Source organism: Scyliorhinus torazame, chromosome 3 (assembly GCF_047496885.1).
Source record: "Scyliorhinus torazame isolate Kashiwa2021f chromosome 3, sScyTor2.1, whole genome shotgun sequence".
NCBI classification, from domain to species: domain Eukaryota; kingdom Metazoa; phylum Chordata; class Chondrichthyes; order Carcharhiniformes; family Scyliorhinidae; genus Scyliorhinus; species Scyliorhinus torazame.
In genome coordinates, this window is record NC_092709.1 from 72,777,248 (window position 1) to 72,797,426 (window position 20,179).

Sequence of the window (20,179 nt, forward strand, 5' to 3'; positions counted from 1 at the left end):
TCCTGCAGCTCTCTGGAAACACACAGACACTCACAAACTGATTTTTCCAACTGCAAAACAAAACTGCAAAATGGCTGACCCGAGCTCAGCCCCACCCACTCTCTGACATCACTGTTTTCTTAAAGGTACATTGCTTAAACATCCATGTCTTAAAGGTACTCTCACATGACACATCTCAGGCAACAGTGTGTGGAAGGCAGCAGACTCCTGAAGCTCAGCTGTGGATCTTGGGGAAACACCTAAAGGTAGTGTGGGGTTAAGGATCTGTAAGAAACTATAGGCACCCTGTGGTCATGGGTGAGCTGAGGCAAGAGTTAAGATAGCTCACCACCATAAAAAAGCATATGTAAATAAATATCACTTTGTTCACCAGCACATTCTCCTCCCTGTCAATTCCATGGCAAAATGTTCCACAAACCCCCCTGCACACTCGGCGCTTTATCCCTGTGCAGTGTAAGAATGGCAGCTATGTCATTCCCACCTCCCACACTGATGACACAGTGAAGATGCACAGCTGCTGCCCCCTAGCCATCCCCCCAGCCTCAACGCTCAGGGCCTCTCATCGCAGCCATTCGTCTCCAGCGATGAGGATGCCATGGGGCTGACAAAGTGTAAAGAGGATGACTCACCTCAGAGGTTAGTTGGAGGAACACCATAGAATGCCAGATCTTGAAGGGGGCAGTTGAAGATGAGAGCTCATTTTGCGTCACTAAACTCCCATGATAAACCCGTTCATTGAAAGATGCATTCATAGAATCATAGAATACCTACATTGCAGAGGAAGGCCATTTGGCCCATCGAGTCTGCACTGACCCTCTGAAAGAGCCCACTCCCCAGCCCCCCCACCCCCAATCCCCGTGACCCCACCTACCCTTTGGACATTAAGGGGCACTTTAGAATGGCCAATCCACCTAACCTGCACATCTTTGGATTGTGGGAGGAAACCGGAGCATCCGGAGGAAACTCACGCAGACACGGGGAGAATGTGCAGACTCCGCACAGACAGTGGCCCAAGGTCAGAATTGAACCTGGGTCCCTGGCGTTGTGAGGCAGAAATGCTAACCACTGTGCCACCATGCCAGCCCCAGCTCTCTGTCAGGCAGGAGTCAGACATAATGCTGAGGCTGAACGGGGCATCACGCTGTCTTCAATGCAAGTCATCATCATTCTTCTGCAGAGTGCAGCCCATAGCTTTATTGCTCTTCCCATAGGGCACCATCATGAAACCCTATCGTTGGCACCACGCTAACTCTGAGATAACATTCCCCACGTATGAGACCTCCTCACTCTTGGTCCTGATTGTCCCTAAACCTAGAGGCTATGAGGATGACACTGGCCGACTGCCCAAGTGGGCCCTGACCATGGCCTAAGACAGGTGTTGTCAAACTCGGGGGCGCGACCCGCGGGTGGGTCGCGGGCGGGTGTCAGGAGGGTCGCGGAGCCATCCGTCGCGGCGCTCCTGATCGCGCAAACCTGCGCGCAACAGCCGCAGCAGCCAGCTGTTTGTAACGCCAGCTGCAAGCGGCCTTCAAAATGGCCACGCACATGTAAACAAAATGCGGCCGCACTGCGCATGCATGCCAGATCATCGCCGCCCATGCGCAAAACTATGCACATGCGCGCCAATGATCGGGCACACATGCACAGAGTGGCCGCTTTTTTTTTAAACGGTCGCAGCTTTTTGTTTTACAAGTTCCGGGGGGGGTTTAATTCATTTTATTCATTTATTTTATTCATTTAATATTTATTTTTTTCATTTAGTTTATTCTTTTTTTCTTCTTTTTTTTTTACAAGTTCGGGAGGGTTTTATTGGATAAACTATTACAGGAAAAAATGCAGAACTTTGGACAGATGGAGACTCCATACTTTCCAACACTGGAAGGCTTCACCTTCATCCAACAGGTTCCTTTGGAGGAGAGTGTATGAGGGCCAAAGGGACCCAAAACCATTTCCTCCATTTTTGTCAGCAGCAAACCAGGTAAGAGAAAATGGTGGGTCGGGCAGGTCGGCCGGTGTGGGTCTCAAAGGTCGGCCGGCATGGGTCGCGAAGGTCAGCCGGGTTGGGTCCCGAAGGTTGGCCGGTTGGTGAAAATGGGTCCCCGGAAAAAGAGTTTGAAGAACACTGGCCTAAGGTCCTTCCACCCCCTCCTCGGCAGGTTGCCTCTTACCACCGTCCTCGAGCTCCCCCATCTACTCCTATTCCAGGTGGACTCACCTCTGCAGCACCAAGTTGTGGAGAGCACCGCAGACCACACTATGCGGAACCCTGTGGGGGCTGTACTGGAGGGCACACACCACCAGTCCAGGCACTGGAACCACATCTTCAGCAGTCCAAGCGCCTGCTCGACCAGCACGCCGTTGAAGCATGAGCTTCATTGTCAAGAGTCTCCGCCTCCTTTTGTGGCCTCTGCACTGGCGTCATCATCCACCTCCTTATTGGGTACTCCTTGTCCTCGAGGAGACATCCCTCCAGATGCTGCTCTCCCTCAAACACTGCGAGCACCCCTAGATGTAACTGTCATGGATTCTCCCCGAGAAACTGGCACTCACCTGCATGATTCACATCGCGTGGTCACGATGAGGGAATGGTATTCCTTGCTGTTCATAAATGGCACCACAGGATGTCATGGAGACCGCAGGGCCATGTGGGCGAAATCTATCACACCCATGGCCCTGGCGTCTTGGCTTTCCAGGACCCAGTCCAGATTGTGGGCTCTCACATAAAGAGCACCTGTCCCTTTCCTACTGCATTTGTGTACAGCTGAGTGGGAGATGCCACACAGATTAACATAGACATAGAATTTACAGTGCAGAAGGAGGCCATTCGGCCCATCGAGACTGCACTGGCTCTTGGAAAGAGCACCCTACCCAAGGTCAACACCTCCACCCGATCCCCATAACCCAGTAACCCCACCCAACACAAAGGGCAATTTTGGACACTAAGGTCAATTTATCATGGCCAATCCACCTAACCTGCACATCTTTGGACTGTGGGAGGAAACCGGAGCACCCAGAGGAAACCCACGCACACGCGGAGAGGATGTGCAGACTCCGCACAGACAGTGACCCAAGCCGGAATCGAACCTGGGACCCTGGAGCTGTGAAGCAATTGTGCTATCCACAATGCTACCGTGCTGCCCCACGGTGCTACCCTGAAATGAGCCACGGGATCACCAGTGCTACCCTGAAATGAGCCACTCGCATAGGATTTCAAGCGCCCGTCTGTTGAATGTGTGGTGGGTGTCCTCCTATTTCATGTGGTGCCATCTCTTGCAGGACATGGCAAAGGTGGTCCACTGTCCGCCGGGACAGGCGCAGTCGCCTCCGGCTCTGTAGCTCGGAAGTCTGACGTCAGGGACCCTTTACCGGTACAGTATCAAATGGGGCTGTTCCCACTGTGGTACTGATCCCTGTACAGTTATGGGCCCAGCATCCCCCACCTCTGCAGAGCGCGGGTCCTAGCCAGGTGCAGCAGCACATCTGACTCTGCTGCTGTTCTATCGCAAGTAATAGAAATGCCAACTCAACAATTATGCACTGAAAAGAGAAGAAAACTAAAGTGAGGATTCCTGAGAAGGCCCTGCCCCTAAGCCCTCTACTCCCTCTAGGACCTTCCCACTTAGCAAGTGTCTGTCCACTAAGCCTCACACCCTCCCCTTTCACATTGGCAGATCCCCACACCTGGCCCTCTCAGCCCCACCAGGATTACGCGGTTGGACACTGGCACGTTTTTCCAGCCACTACCAATCCCCATCCTCCCACTCCTTGCATTAGGTGACAGGGCTCTTGGGTGGATGCCTGGCACCCACATTTGCATCCTCACGGGGCACCTCAAAGAAGACGCCATCATGACCTGTGATGGGTGAGTAATGATTGCTTTCACCATGAAGCCTTTCATTGGGGTTCACATCAGTGAATCCTGTGTGGTGTAAACTCTTGTATGAACATTGGGTTCAACTATTTTGATTGAGCCAATTAAACTAAATTAAACAACCTGAGGGACAAAGTGAAAGGGGCAGCCCCTTAAAGGGGTAAACAAAAACAAAAAGCAAATGAAACTTAAAACATCGAACTGAAATGTGAGTAAAAGGGACAATAAAGCACCCAGACCAAACTTCAATCAATCGCAGCAAACCTTCGCCCTGCATATTTCATTGGCACAATTGGCTTGTCAATGAAGGGTGAAATTGCATATCAAGCAATTAAATGCCTCTTGTGACAGAGGAGATACAACTGATTAGAGTGAAGCCTGCAAATAGCATGACAAGCACACATCTAGAGGGCACCCTCATATTTCACAGCCCTACACAATTATTGCTGAGGGACAAATTTCCTGTACATATGGAACTTATATTCAATAGAGCTTAACCCCTTGGTCCACAAGAGTTCTGCCTGAGTGTGTTGTTCTACTCACAATTCAATTGTACTTCCTCATGAGGCAAGGATGTAACCCATTCCTGAGAACCCCACTCTGTCCTTGCAGTCTGGTCTCTCATCGGATCCCACCCAGGAATCTCACAGTTGTCCCCAGTGCTGACTCTCAGTATTCATCTCCTCCCACCCACTTTCCAGCTCCAATTAAGGACAGGCACTCCCTCAGTGGTGATTTGACCACAAGGCCAGCAAGGAGGACTCAGGATGCGATGCCTGGATACCAGCCTCCGGATCCCCTTAAAGCAAGGGGTGCCCTGAAGTGAATGGAAGGTAAGGCCTGCTAGCGCCCCCTTCCCCTGAGATTGAGTGACTGAATCCCAGCCCCGGCCCAGAGCTAAACTAATTTGTGTCCCCAACATCCTCTCCAATGCACCCTGAGCAGTGAAGAGCCTGGAGAATCATGGTTGTCTCAAGGGTCACCTCTGATATCTCCCTTGGAGTTGAGCATTTAGGCAGCCATGGTTCTCCAGGTTCACGCATTTGTGGACAAAGGATGTCGGCGTGATGTCACGCCGACGACAGGTGTACATTCTATGAGGGAAGTAGTTCTGGACCGAGTGCTCGCTAATGACATGGTAATGTATTAAACTGGGGTTCCAGGACTCCCATGGCGTGATTCGGACTACTCCATCAGAAAGATGGTTGAAATTTCCGAAACCTAAACATGCTAGAAGGAATTGAATTTTTTAATTCTCTCTTTGAGAGGACTTTGCGCCACCCCAAACTTCTCACGGGCGGAGATTGCGGGTTCAAAATCGCCCACATTGTTATTAAGAGCCTAATTTGGAAAGTATTTACCATGAATATTTGAACAAATGGTGAATGGAGTGAGAAATTACATTACCCAGAAGAAGGTATTGAACAGGAAAACACTGCACAGAGTTTGAAGTATGTACTCATATAAAACTCCTCCCAGTTTGTTGTAATCCACCTGTATTGATAAAGTACCTTCCTCTGCTTCCAAAGAGTGATTCTTGATTCAGTTCTAATAGTACCTCTGTCAATATACCCAGTACAACAGCTTGGTGTAAGATCTTAATTTTATCCTCTCCATGGATCCTCCACCACAAATTGAGGCAACTGGTAAGTGTGTTATCATAAACTGTCTTTTCTTTCACTGTTCAACCTACTGCAGCAAGCAAGTAAGATCATATCTTCTTTTAATACATGGCAAATTATTATATACTTCAGGTAAAGTATAGAATTAATTTTGTCATAAAATATTCCAGATTTAAAGGTTTCAACATTTTTAAAAACCTATTTCCATGTGATAACTTAGAGTATTGGAATTAATCATTCGACTAATTCTGCAGCTCTTTTATTCACACTGCTGTGGATGACATGAGATTGTTTATTGAACCAACATTATAGCACTGTGGCAGAAATATACTTGTAAAAATTGATCTGCGTGATTTAGATGTTCACCATTGAATGGGGCATGTGTCTTCGGATGCATAATGTTAAAAGATGCTGTGTGCGTACACTTGAAAGCTGTCAGAGTATACAGGGCAGGCAAATTATGATATGCAACAACTGATTTGATACTGGTGCTATCTTTTGTCAAATAGACTCGAGCCTATACCCTCTTGTACCCTCTTACAGTTGAAGAAAGCACATGTTAAATAAAGGGATCAGGAAATCTTTACAATTTCTTTGCTGGATTATTCCTTCTGATTGTTGATGCAGTTCAAGAATTTTGCACCCTCTGTCCCTGCACATTGTTCACACCCCAACTGATATTAGGGTAGTTGAAGTCCCCATTGATTACTGTCCTATTGTTTATGCATTCAGAACTCTGTTGACGTATTTGTTCTTCTAACTCCCTTGCACTATCTCGGGGTCTATGGTATTGTCCGCGAAGTGTGGCTGCGCCTTTTTTAGTTCAGAGCGCAACCCATACGGCCTCATTTGATGCTTCATTTAGCATATCATATCCCCTCACTGTTGTAATTGATTCTTTAACCAATAAATTTACACCTCCTATCAGTTTTATGCCCCTCACTATCGTGCCCGAAAACTTTGGGTGAGCTTCTCCATTGCCCGACACCGATATCGTAATTGACGATCGGGAGGCGAATTGACTCTGATGCCCAAATCAGGGCCAGCGCTGGTTTGATGCTGGTCAGCCATGCTCCGCCCCCTCCAAAATGGCATCATCGTGTTGCGCATCGTGCGCCGTTGCAACGTTGTTGGCGTGTCATCGGCAGGCCCTCCCACGATGCTCCGCCCCAATGGCCTGAGTTCCCGACGTGTGGTCTCAGTGTTTGGGAACCCGGCATGGCGATTGCGGACTGTGTCCGGTGCCTCCACACTCGACCGGGAGCTATGCTGCAGGCCGGGGGGGGGGGGGGGGGGGGGCTACCGCGAGGGTGGGAGGTACTGGGGGGATGGCCAGGGGGGTCGCAGATGTCAGGTCAGGCCTGTGCATGACCTGCGCCATGTTGTACGGCGCGACCGCTGCAAGTCGCTGCCGTGCGCATGCACGGCCAGGGATCCGGCCATTCTCCGGCTGTTTTCGGCGTGGGAGCCGGGAGTTTCACCCAGCACCGCTGCTAGTCCCTCACTTGTCCCGGAATTGGTGAGAGTTCGGCGCCGATTTGTTCGACTTAAAACGCCCGCAAATTCTCTGTTCAAGAAATTTGATTCGCTGAAACAGAGAATACAGCCCCTTATATCCAGGGATGTTAAGCTGCCACTTTTGCCCCTCCTTTTGTGTAGACCAGAACTAAACAACACCCTGGCGAGGTCTCCCAGGCTCGTCCGATCAGTCCCAGGCGCTAGGTGAATCTGGAGCCCTAATATTTAAATGAGCCATAAGGCTGTAAGGCTTATATAAATATTCAGATCTGGATCTCGCGAGATCCAGATTCCGCCAGGCGGAGCAGGTCAGGTGATTCTCATTGGGCCCGGTGCCCCGCGTGGAACCCAACTTGGGCTTGCGCACGATTCAGCTGTTTGCACCCAGATCTGCGCTGGGTGCAACAGGATTATTGATTCGTGCCAATGGACTGCATAGGAAGACCAGTTCAGTATCAGGTTAACTTTCTGTACTCATCAATTAGAGTTCATGTCATTTTGACAATAACCAACATTCACCCCGTGTCTGCGTGGGTCTCACCCGCACAACCCAAAGATGTGCAGGGTAGGTGGATTGGGTCACGCTAAATTGCCCCTTAATTGGGAAAAAAAAAGAATTGGGCACTTTATGTTTTTTTTTAAATTTTGACAATAGTCTGCAGAATCCATAGACCACTTCCTTTGCAGATGCAGAGAACGGAGGACATACTGTTCTTTTTCAAATGCAGAGCTAGAAAACAGAATTGTTGATTTGGTGATCACATGCATTCCTGTGGTTGTGTTCCAAAAGGATCTGCTAGGTCAGCCCAAAATGTATAACATCAAAGTACTGCTCAAGGATGGATCTAAGAATGAAGTGATTCTTGCAGGTTGATGGAGCCTATAGGTTCCAAGAACCCCATGGTTGACGCACCAGCTAGAATACCCAAAACCGATCAAGGTATGTGAAAGATGTGCAGCAGGATTCTCCATCGGCAGTGCACCCATGCCCGTGGTTTCCCAACGGCGTGGGATGACCACAATAGGGAATGCCATTGGCCGGCTGCCAGAACGGAGGATCCTGCTGCCAGTGGGGGAGCGGTGCGCCGGAAAAAGTGGCAGCCTGGATGGAGAATCCCGCCCATGATCTTCTGCATTCAAAAGGAAATGCACAGATTTACAGCAATTCTGCAAGGCATGTGGTAGGAAAGTTAATTGGCAATGGCAGTGTGCTCCAGCAAAGACTGATGCAGTTACAAAGGACCATGCAATGACCCAAACGGATCGTATACAATGGGTAACTCCCAGCAATAATATTGACCATCTAGTGTCCTAATAACACATATACATGAGGTGAATGACAAACCAGAAAATGATCATGTGCATGATAAGGTGAAGAGTGGTGAACACATGTTTCACACCATCAATCTCATGGAAAACATAGACACCGTCACACTGTCTGAAGTGTTTGCCAAGATTAAAATTACCTGCCCTAAGAAATTTGGAATTATTTTTTATTGGCCAAGATGACACAGGAGCAAGCTTCAACATACTGCCCCTGCGAATTCTAATAGACATGTGTCCACAGATATGGAGAGCCATGGTGAAGCCTACTACTGTGAAACTCTCAGTGGACAATGGTTCACTAATTCAATGTGCAGGATCCATAGTTCTAGATGGCTAGTACAGTCAATCCTCCTGGGTGTCACACATGTTCTACACCATGAAGACTAAAGTCCATTGACTGTAGGTCTCCTGCCATGCCACGACCTCAACAGTGATAATTCGTGGAATTAGTTAGACATAACAAGGCAGATCAACCTCAGAAACTATGCTGTTATAGTACTGAACCAGACTCCATTTTATGTGAGGAAATCGGATGCAACCCAAACAATTTTTCAATTTCTGAAACGGTGAGGAAAGGATACTTTTCTCCAGGAGTGATTCCACTGACAAATAGGGATCTTTTATATCAAAACAAACTTTATTATTAACACAGGAGTAACCACATTAACATCACAGAAAATAACTTTTCAACTAACAGCTAAACAATTCTTTAAATAAAAGGGAACATATTATTTATTAACTTATACTTTCTCCATCACCAATTAAACAAAGCCCATTACAGGTCAAAAGCAACTGGTAAATAAAGTTAGTAAACACAGCATACTTGCTGTACTATGGTGTAGACATTTATTTTCAGAAAAGGAGAGAGGCGCTTTCAAGCTCAACCTGTAAATCTTTCTGTCTTTGACAGACAAAAGATCCTATAGCCAAAACTGCTTGCTACACACCTGGCTCCTCCCATTTGTTGCATCATCTCCATCCCACTCAGATCCCATGACCTGCTTATCTAAATCTAAGCATCATGGGTGGGATTCTCTGACCCTCCGCCGGGTCGGAGAATCACTGGGGGGCAGCGTGAATCCCGCCCTGCCGCGGGTTGCCGAATTCTCCGGCGCTGGTTTTCGGGCGGGGGTGGGGATCGCGGCGGTCGGGGGCCATTGGCAGCGCCAGCCGCCCCTCCCCCCCGGGCAATTCTTCGGTCCCCGATGGGCCGAGCGGCCACCCGTTTTCGGCCAGTCCCGCCGGCGTGGATTAAACATGTTCCATACCAGTGGAACCTGGCTTGCAGGGCGGCTAGTGGAGCCCTTGGGGGGGGGGGGGGAACGCAGGGGTTCTGGCCCCGGGGGGGGGCCCCACCGTGGCCTGGCCCGCAATCGGGGCCCACCAATCTGCAGGCAGGCCTGTGCCGTGGGGGCACTCTTTCCCTCTGCGCTGGCCTGTGTAAGGCTCCGCCATGGCCGGTGCGGAGAAGAAACCCTCAGCGCATGCGCAGTAAACACGCTAGCGGTTCTGCACATGCGTCAGAACATGCTGGCGGTCCTGCGCATGCGCCAACTCTCGCCTGCCAGCAGAGGCCCATCAGTGCCAGTTGGCGCGGCGCCAACTCCTCCAGCGTCGGCCTAGCCCCCGGAAATGAGGAGGAGTCCGCAACATCTGGGCGGCCCGACGTCGGAGTGGTTCACGCCACTCTTTGGTGCCGGTACGGGCCGCCTCGCCGATTTCCGGGAGAATCCTGGCCCATGTCTCAAATTATGTACACTCCAGGGAATCTCCAGCATTCATAACAAAGTTCCATTAGGTATCTCTTTGTAAACAAGTAAATGATTAAAATTAATATATATCTTACTTTTATAACATCTTAATTGCAGCTTTACCAGACCTTAACCTTGGTTCTTGATAATATTACTGTAACCAATATATACCTGAACTCAGGCATTTAAAAACTACAACAGATATAAAATGCAATATGTATATACCAAATTCTTCCATTCATCACAATGCCTACCTTGGTTTATGACCTAACATTGAAATATCCAGAATATATTGACAAAATTGTTTCAGGGGAGCTGAAACATCACACTTGCAGGTGAATGCAAGTCCATCCATTGATCTGGTACATTTTGTGCAACAGAACTGCTAGTAGCTACACAAAGGAACAGAAAAAGGTTCAATACCACAGAAGCTTTGAAACCCATCATTGAAGTTTGGTATGATTCAATTCAGCATGTCCACAATTGCATCCAACCTGATTCATGTTCATGGCACTCATCATTGTCAACTATTTTACCAGGGACCCCATTATTTGACAATTGCAAAATATGTCAAGCACAATTGTCACACATACACTCTAAGTACTATTTTCAGTTTATTTGGCATGCCTTAGGAAATGATTATGGATACAAATCCACAATGAATTGGGAAACCATTTCAGAATATGTGAGAAGTGGAGTATTGATCAAATTACTTCTCCTTATTGCCCTAGTTCTAGCAGCAAAGCTGAGAAAATGATTCATATGATAACGTCCCTAATTCTTAAATGTAGACATACTAAGCAAGATATACAAATTGTAGTGTTGAATTTGGGAATAGCCCGTTTTAAATGCAATCATTCCATTACTGGTACAACTGATGTTTGGCAGACCAGTGTGAACCAATCTACCTACTCTTACTCATTCTATTCTCGCAGGAATAGACAGCAACTTTTACAACTGCAAGAGAAAGTGACCAATGTGTGTGATTGATATGTGGGTTTAAAATTGCCAAATTTACAGTTGGGACAATAATTATGTATCCAGGATCCCACCGGAAGTACATAGCAACCTGCTGAGAGATCAAAGAGTTGCTCAGAACCTAGGTCCTATTGGATGGCTTGGTGGCACAGTGGTTAGCACTGCTGCCTCACAGCACCAGGGATCTGGGTTCTATTCCAACCTTGGGTGACTGTGTGGTGTTTACACATTGTCCCCGAGTCTGCATAGGTTTCCGTCAGGTTCTCCGGTTTCCTCCCATAGTCCAAAGATGTGCAGGTTAGGTGAATTGGTCGTGCTAAATTGCCAATTAGTGTCCAACTGTTAGGTGGGGTTACGGGGTTTTGGCGTGTGCCGAGGTAGGGTGTTCTTTCAGGGGGTCGGTGCTGGCTCGATGGCCCAAATGCCGTCCTTCTGAACTGTAGGGACTCTATGAATCTAACTGGCCAAAACATCATTAATACTAAATGGCCTACTTCTGAGCCATTAACACTGTAGATTTACTACAGTTTGTCTGGAGTTTGCATGTTCTTCTCATGCCTGCATTGGTTTCCTCAGGGTTCTCCGGTTAGTTGGATTGACGATTCTACAAATTGCGTCTTAGTGTCCAAAGATGTACAGGTTAGATGGGATTATGGGGACAGGGTGGGGGAGTGGGCCTAGGAAGAGTGCTCTTTCAGATCAGTGCAGCCTTGATGGGCTGAATGGCCTCATTCTGCACTGTAGGGGTCTATGGGTTTTCATGGAAGTCATTATACACAAAGGTGCAATCGAGAGGCATAATCAAGGACAAATCCAGATCCTTTCCAGCTCCTCAACTACCATGCTGTCATATTATATCAAGAACGTAACCAGGAACAACATACAAGAATGATAATTCCACTGACCATTGTGAGCAACGAAATAAACCTCCAGACAAGGTTACCATTGCAAGATCTGGCGATACAAACAGATCACGGAATAGTAACAAAACAGTAACATGTATTGTAAATAGTTATACTTTTGGAGGGGCAGGTGGAGGAAATATACTTAAAAAGAAAAAGGGACAGTTGTAGTATGCCTTTAAGGAGTTGCAGCATGACATCACAAGAAAGGAAGTGTGTCATACAATCCATTTTTAGTTTCACTTTTGCTTTTGGAATGGCACAGCTCTGCAGCTCTAATGGCCTCAATCTTTCTGTCCATGAATGTATAGGTTCCTAGTTTTAGTAAAGGAATAACAATGTATTTGCAGAATCACTTATGAGCGTTTGGTACCTTTATATCATCAAAAGAATACAACAATAGTCACTATCCCAGGGAAAAACATAGGTTCAGGAAAGGGAGAATGTGACTTATGTGACACTAGATGTTGGGGATTTAGGAGGTTAAGAAGCAGGTCCCGCAGACACTGGTCCTGTCCAACTGGTACAATCTACTCACTACATACAGGGAGTAAAGGCACAATGTAGACCACGCTACCATGGTTTAGAAGGCTGCCAGGGGCTAGGGGGAAGAGGTAATGCATTTTGGGAGGTCTAATGCAGGTAGGGAATATACGGTGAATGGTAGAACCCTCAAGAGTATTGAAAGTCAAAGAGATCTAGGAGTACAGGTCCACAGGTCATTGAAAGGGGCAACACAGGTGGAGAAGGTAGTCAAGAAGGCATACGGCATGCTTGCCTTCATTGGCCGGGGCATTGAGTATAAGAATTGGCAAGTCATGTTGCAGCTGTACAGAACCTTAGTTAGGCCACACTTGGAGTATAGTGTTCAATTCTGGTCGCCACACTACCAGAAGGATGTGGAGGCTTTAGAGAGGGTGCAGAAGAGATTTACCAGAATGTTGCCTGGTATGGAGGGCATTAGCTATGAGGAACGGTTGAATAAACTCGGTTTGTTCTCACTGGAACGAAGGAGGTTGAGGGGAGACCTGATAGAGGTATACAAAATTATGAGGGGCATAGACAGAGTGGATAGTCAGAGGCTTTTTCCCAGGATAGAGGGGTCAATTACTAGGGGGCATAGGTTTAAGGTGAGCGGGGCAAGGTTTAGAGTAGATGTACGAGGCAAGTTTTTTACGCAGAGGGTAGTGGGTGCCTGGAACTCACTACCGGAGGAGGTGGTGGAAGCAGGGACGATAGTGACATTTAAGGGGCATCATGAATAGGATGGGAATAGAGGGATACGGACCCAGGAAGTGTAGAAGATTGTAGTTTAGTCGGGCAGCATGGTCGGCACGGGCTTGGAGGGCCGAAGGGCCTGTTCTTGTGCTGTACATTTCTTTGTTCTTTGTTCTTGTTCTAAAACAGAAAGATCGTTGTAATACAAGACGCTATAATTAAGAGGATGATAGAATCCTCTGCAGCCACGAACATAAATCCTGAAGTGTGTGTTGTCCACCCAGTGGCAGGGGAAGGTATATATCAGCTGGAGAAAAAGTGGAAAACCAGTTTTTGTTATCCTTGTTTGAACTACATAGATAGGAATAGAGAGGATGTCCTCTCAAAGAGTATCCGTCGTTAGGCTCTAAAAAGCAAGACCTCTGGAATGTCTCAAGATGGCGCTGGAGCGTAGCGACTCTCTGTGAGCTCTCTCCCACAGATCCTCTTCCTACATCTCTTATAACCGTACTAACCTTTTAAAACTTAATTCTGTCGTATGTCTTATGTTTATTCATGTGTGGAACGATCTGTCTGGACTGTACGCAGAACAATACTTTTCACTGTCCCACGGTACACGTGACAATAAACCAAATCCAAATCCAATCCAAATGTGCAAGTTGGCATAGAAGTCGACAGATCAGAAAAAATATGTGGCTAAAAGGCTGGTGTGGGAAAAAGGGGCTCCTTTCATGGGAAACTTGTATCAGTCTGGGACGAAAAAATGGAAACCTTCAAAAAAGATGGTTACACAGACTGGAAATAATTCTATTAATGCCTGTACAGCAATGTACAATTTCTGTAATAAAACACCGATCTGCAGGCAATCATGTACTTGGAAGAATCAGATATAATAGGGATTACTGAAACATGACCAAAGAAGAATCTGGACCAGAAATTGCATGGTCTAATAAAGTAATAATAATAATAATAATCACTTATTGTCACAAATAGACTTCAATGAAGTTACTGTGAAAAGCCCCTAGTAGGAAAAGAGAGGGGAATCAGGGGTTTGGAGTTGCTGTGCTGTCAGCAACACAAACTGAAAACCGCATGATTAAAAACTAAAAGATCCATCACAGGACTAGGTACACTTTACAAGCCATCTAATAGTGAGAAGGGTCTGGACAAGAAATAGTGGATTGAGAATTAGGGAATTAATTAAAATATAGACTAATAATCATCGAGCACTTCAACTGATATTAATTGGGCAGATAAGTTAGCTGAAGGGCATAAGGGGATCGCGTTCCCTCAAATGTACTTTCCAGCTCAATATGCAAGAGGATGATGTGGTGTTGGGCGTTCTGACACACAGATGAGCCAACACGGTTGTATATGGTACAACGCTATTTTATTTAAACTTTCTATGTACAGTTTTGTCTTGATACTCTGCACGTGGGGATTCCCTGTTTGTGATCTTGTAACAGGTCTAGTCCGTGTCTTTGTCCCCAGACCTACTGTCCACTAGGTGTCGTGCTCGTGCTTTTATGTGGTTGGTGTCCTTGTTTGTGATTGGTTGTGGTGTTGTGTGCTCTGATTTGTCTGTTGGTGTGTCCATCATGATGTGTGTGTTTGAATATCATGACATCCCCCCTTTTTACAAAGATATGTGCCTACGTGGTAATAAATATGATCGCGTCGTGAGTGCATCTAAGAGTGTGTGTGTGTTGTGTACAGCATGTGCATATGACGTAACTATTTACATGGGGCGATGTCGGGTGCGTCACATGAACAAGGTTGTACCATAACAGAACATGAATGCGAACGAGAAAAAAAACTTGAACAGTGGTCCAGTCAGACGATATCTGGAACGATAAACAACAACAGGTTATCATATAAAATTGTGTAACTTGTTAGACATATGAACGGTGTTATAAGTCCAGTCAAATGGGCTTGCGACGAGTTCGGGTTGACCGCCTCAAGGGTGGGTCAAGAACCACCGGCTGATGTGCAAGCATGGCCATGGGTGGCGATGGAGAGGGCGTGATCTACGGCAGCTCCACAAAGTCATCCTCGGAAGCCTGTTGAGGATCTGGCGTGTGCGTACTGTGTGGCTGCGAGCATGGAAGTCGGCGAAGGGCACGCCGATTGCGGCGACGCACTGAACCATCCGGCATGCGAACCAGGAACGAGCGGGGAGCCACATGTCGGAGGACTTCGGCCGGTGCTGACCAGCCACCATACGGTTGATGGACGCGTACTTTGTCTCCGGAGGACAGGGGGGGCAGGTCCGTCGCTCGTGAGTCGTACTGACTTTTCTGGCGATCACGCTGCATTTGCATGTTCCGAAGAACCGTCTCATGGTCTGTTGTTGGTGCCAGGATGGACGGTACCGTCGTCCTGAGGGAGCGACCCATTAGTAGCTGCGCTGGCGAGAGACCCGTGGATAGCGGGGCCAATCGATAGGCCAGCAAGGCGAGGTTAAAGTCCGATCCGGCAGCAGCCGCCTTGCACAGGAGCCGCTTGGCAATGTGGACGCCCTTTTCAGCCTTCCCGTTCGACTGTGGATGTAGAGGGCTGGATGTCACATGAGTGAAACCATATGCTGCGGCAAAGGACGACCATTCACGGCTGGCGAAGCAGGGTCCATTGTCTGGCATGACAGTCCTTGGAATGCCATAGCGAGCAAATGTTTCCTTGCAGGCCACAATGACTGCGGACGATGTCAGATCATGGAGAGGCATGACTTCCGGGTAGTTTGAGAAGTAGTCTATAATAACGATGTGATCTCTGCCGAGCGCGTGAAATAGGTCAACACCCACCTTCGCCCAGGGGGACGTCACCATCTCGTGTGGTAGAAGCGTCTCCGGAGGTTGCGCCGGCTGAAACCTCTGACAGGTTGTGCAATTGAGCACCATGTTGGCTATGTCTTCATTAATACCCGGCCAATATACCGCCTCTCGGGCCCTTCGTCTGCATTTTTCGACGCCCAAGTGGCCTTCGTGTAGTTGATTAAGAATCATCTGGCGCATGCTGTGCGGAATAACGATCCTGTCTAATTTCATAAGGACCCCGTCTATGTTGGTAAGGTCATCTCGCACATTATAAAACTGGGGGCACTGCCCTTTGAGCCACCCTTCCGTCATGTGGCGCATCACTCGCTGCAGAAGGGTGTCAGTCGCCGTCTCTGCGCGTATGTGGGCCAGACTTGGATCATCAGCTGGCAGATTTGCTGCTGTCAAAGCCACGTGTGCCTCAATTTGACGCACGAACCCCTCCGCATCTGGTGGTGTGCTCACTGCTCGGGAGAGCGTGTCCGCCACGATGAGATCCTTCCCCGGAGTGTAGATCAGATCGAAATCATACCTCCTGAGTTTAAGTAAGATGCGCTGAAGGTGAGGGGTCATGTCGTTCAGGTCTTTGTTAATGAAGTTGACCAGGGGGGCGGTGGTCAGTTTCAACCGTAAATCGTGGCAGGCCGTACACATAGTCGTGGAACTTGTCCAGTCCAGTTAACAAGCCCAGGCATTCTTTTTCTATTTGCGCGTAGCGCTGTTCGGTAGGGGTCATGGCTCGTGAGGCATATGCAACCGGGGCCCATGACGACGTGCTGTCTTTTTGCAGGAGTACCGCTCCAATACCAGATTGGCTGGCGTCTGTTGAGATCTTTGTAGGGCGAGTCGTGTCAAAGAACGCCAGCACTGGTGCCGTGACCAGTTTGTGCTTGAGCTCCTCCCATTCCAGCTGATGCGATTGCTGCCAGTGGAATTCTGTTGATTTTTTTACGAGATGGCGCATATTCGTTGTATGAGAAGCCAGGTTGGGAATGAACTTCCCAAGGAAGCTGACCATGCCCAGGAATCTTAGGACAGCCTTCTTGTCAGCCACCCGTGGCATGGCTGTGATGGCGCTAACTTTGTCTGCATCGGGACGGACCCCTGATCGTGAGATGTGGTCCCCGAGGAATTTCAGCTCCATCTGGCCGAAGGCACACTTGGCGCGGTTGAGACGCAGGCCATTTTGTCGTATGCGGGTGAAGACACGTCGTAGACGATGCATGTGTTCCTGCGGAGTGGTGGACCAAATGATGATATCGTCCACATATACACGTACCCCTTCGATGCCTTCCATCATCTGCTCCATAATGCGGTGGAAAACTTCAGCTGCTGAAATGATGCCGAATGGCATCCGGTTGTAGCAGAATCTGCCAAAAGGGGTGTTGAACGTGCATAGCCTTCGGCTGGCCGGGTCCAATTGGATCTGCCAAAATCCTTTGGACGCATCCAATTTGGTAAATATTTTGGCTTGCGCCATCTCGCTGGTGAGGTCCTCTCGTTTCGGGATGGGATAGTGTTCCCGCATGATGTTGTTATTCAGATCTTTAGGATCTATACATATGCGGAGCTCGCCAGAGGGCTTCTTTACACAGACCATGGAGCTGACCCATGGCGTGGGCTCCGTGACCCTAGATAGGACCCCTTGGTCCTGAAGATCCTGCAGCTGCAACTTGAGGCGGTTTTTGAGTGGCATAGGAACCCTGCGAGGTGCGTGAACGACAGGGATGGCGTCCGGTTTGAGTCAAATCTTGTACGTGTATGGCAATGTCCCCATGCCTTCAAAAACCTCCTGGTTGTGAGCAAGGAGGGAATGGAGATTTGCGTGGAACTCAGCATCCGGGAAGTCGGATATCTCATCTGGAGAGAGAGACATAATGCGCTGTACCAGGTGAAGGACCTTACACGCCTGTGCGCCCAGTAACGAGTCTTTTGATGAGCCGACAACTTCGAAGGGGAGTGTGGCCGTGTGCATCTTGTGAGTTATCTGTAGCTGGCAAGATCCTATGGACGGGATGACGTTCCCGTTATAATCAACCACCTTGAGCCGGGATGGCGTGATGGGTGGTTTGACCTTCATGGCCTGGAATGCAGAATATGCAATCAGGTTGGCGGATGCGCCGGTGTCCAGACGGAAGGTGACGCGCGATCGGTTGACCGTCAGGGTGGCACACCACTCATCGGCTGGATTGATGGCATTGACCTTGTTGACATCGATGACGGAAACGCGGAAGGCATCCTGGTCATCTGCATCACTTAGCTGGAAGTCTTGATGCGTGGGCTGGATGGTCCTGACTTGTCTGCGAGATTGTCGGGGATGTGCAGGATCCATGGGTGGAGCCGAACGACAGTGGGCAGCATAGTGGCCCATCTTGCCACATCTGAGGCACTGTCGGTTTTTAGCAGGACATTGCCCTTTTAAGTGTACAGCTCCACAATTGCCGCACGTCATGACGTCACGGCGTTCGTTGCGCCACTGCGCATGCGCAGTGCGATCTTGCGGTGGGCGCGCCTGCGCAGTGCGTCCCTCGATGTGGCCGTTATTTTTGGCGCGCACCAGCGCGGGAGACCGCGAAAAGCGCGGGAAGCGGCCGCTGTCGTCCGGGCCGTGGGTCGGGAAGTAATCGACGGCCTGGATGCGTTCGGCGTCGTGGGCGGCCTGGCTTGCCGATTCGACGGCTGGGGACCCCCTCCGTGCCAACTCAGACGCCTGAAATCGGGCAAAACGGCAGGTTGCATTCTCGTGGCGGACACAGGCTTCCACAGCAGACGCTAAGGTGAGGCTTTTTATTTTAAGAAGCTGCTGGCGTAGGCCACTAGAGGCAACGCCAAAAACAATCTGGTCCCTGATCATGGACTCTGTGGTGCTGCCGTAACCGCAGGACTGCGCTGGAATTCGGAGGTGCGTCAAAAAGGGTTGAAAAAGTTCCTCCTTACCTTGCAGGCGTTGCTGAAAGAGGTATCTTTCAAAACTTTCATTCACTTCAACCTTAAAGTGCTGGTCCAGTTTGAGGATGACCGTGTCATATTTGGATTGGTTTTCGCCTTCTTCGAACACCAGTGAGTTGAAGACGTCGAGGGCGTGCTGACCTGCATAGAAGAGGAGCATTGCAATCTTCGTTTCATCCGAGGCACTCTGTTTTTCGTTGGCTCGGATGTACAGGTCAAATCGCTGCCTGAAGAGCTTCCAATTGGTACCTAGGTTCCCCGCAACTTGCAACGGCTGCGGTTTGTCGGTGCGGTCCATGTCCAGAATGGCAGGTTAGTTGGCGGGTATCGATCCACTCCTGTACCATGTGGTGTTGGGCGTTCTGACACACAGATGAGCCAACACGGTTGTATATGGTACAACGCTATTTTATTTAAACTTTCTATGTACAGTTTTGCCTTGATACTCTGCACGTGGGGATTCCCTGTTTGTGATCTTGTAACAGGTCTTGTCCGTGTCTTTGTCCCCAGACCTACTGTCCACTAGGTGTTGTGCTCGTGCTTTTATGTGGTTGGTGTCCTTGTGTGATTGGTTGTGGTGTTGTGTGCTCTGATTTGTCTGTTGGTGTGTCCATCATGATGTGTGTGTTTGAATATCATGACAGATGATTCCATCTTGGTTAGTGTAATGGGGAATTACCAGAGCAGACAAGAGAAGTAAACTTATTGGAGCCTCTGCTTAATATTGGTCATAATATAATATAACAATGGAGAAGGCCATAAGTATAACAAAAACTAAAGCTAATAATTTGTGGAAAAGCTGATTTTTGAGGCACCTATAATAGAACTTGGGAAACTAAAATGGCAACCATATTGACAAACAGACATGTAGAACAACAATGGGAAACTGTAATGTATGTGGGAATACATTCTTGTTGGTTCTGTGTCACGTGATGTATAGTGACGTCAGAAGTGTATTTGCGGGACCTTTGAGCAAATCAACATCTTGATTATATGAGCACACCCTTAATAAACTTCCCGGGCGGGATTCTCCGACCCCCACCCCCCGCCGGGTCGGAGAATCGCCGGGGGAGGGGGGGGCGTGAATCCTGCCCACACCGGACGCCGAATTCTCCGGCACCAGAGATTCGGTGGGGACGGGAATCGTGCCGCGCCGGTCAGCGGACCCCACCCCCGGCAATTCTCCGGCCCGCGATGGGCCGAAGTCCCGCTGGTTCTATGCCGGTCTCGC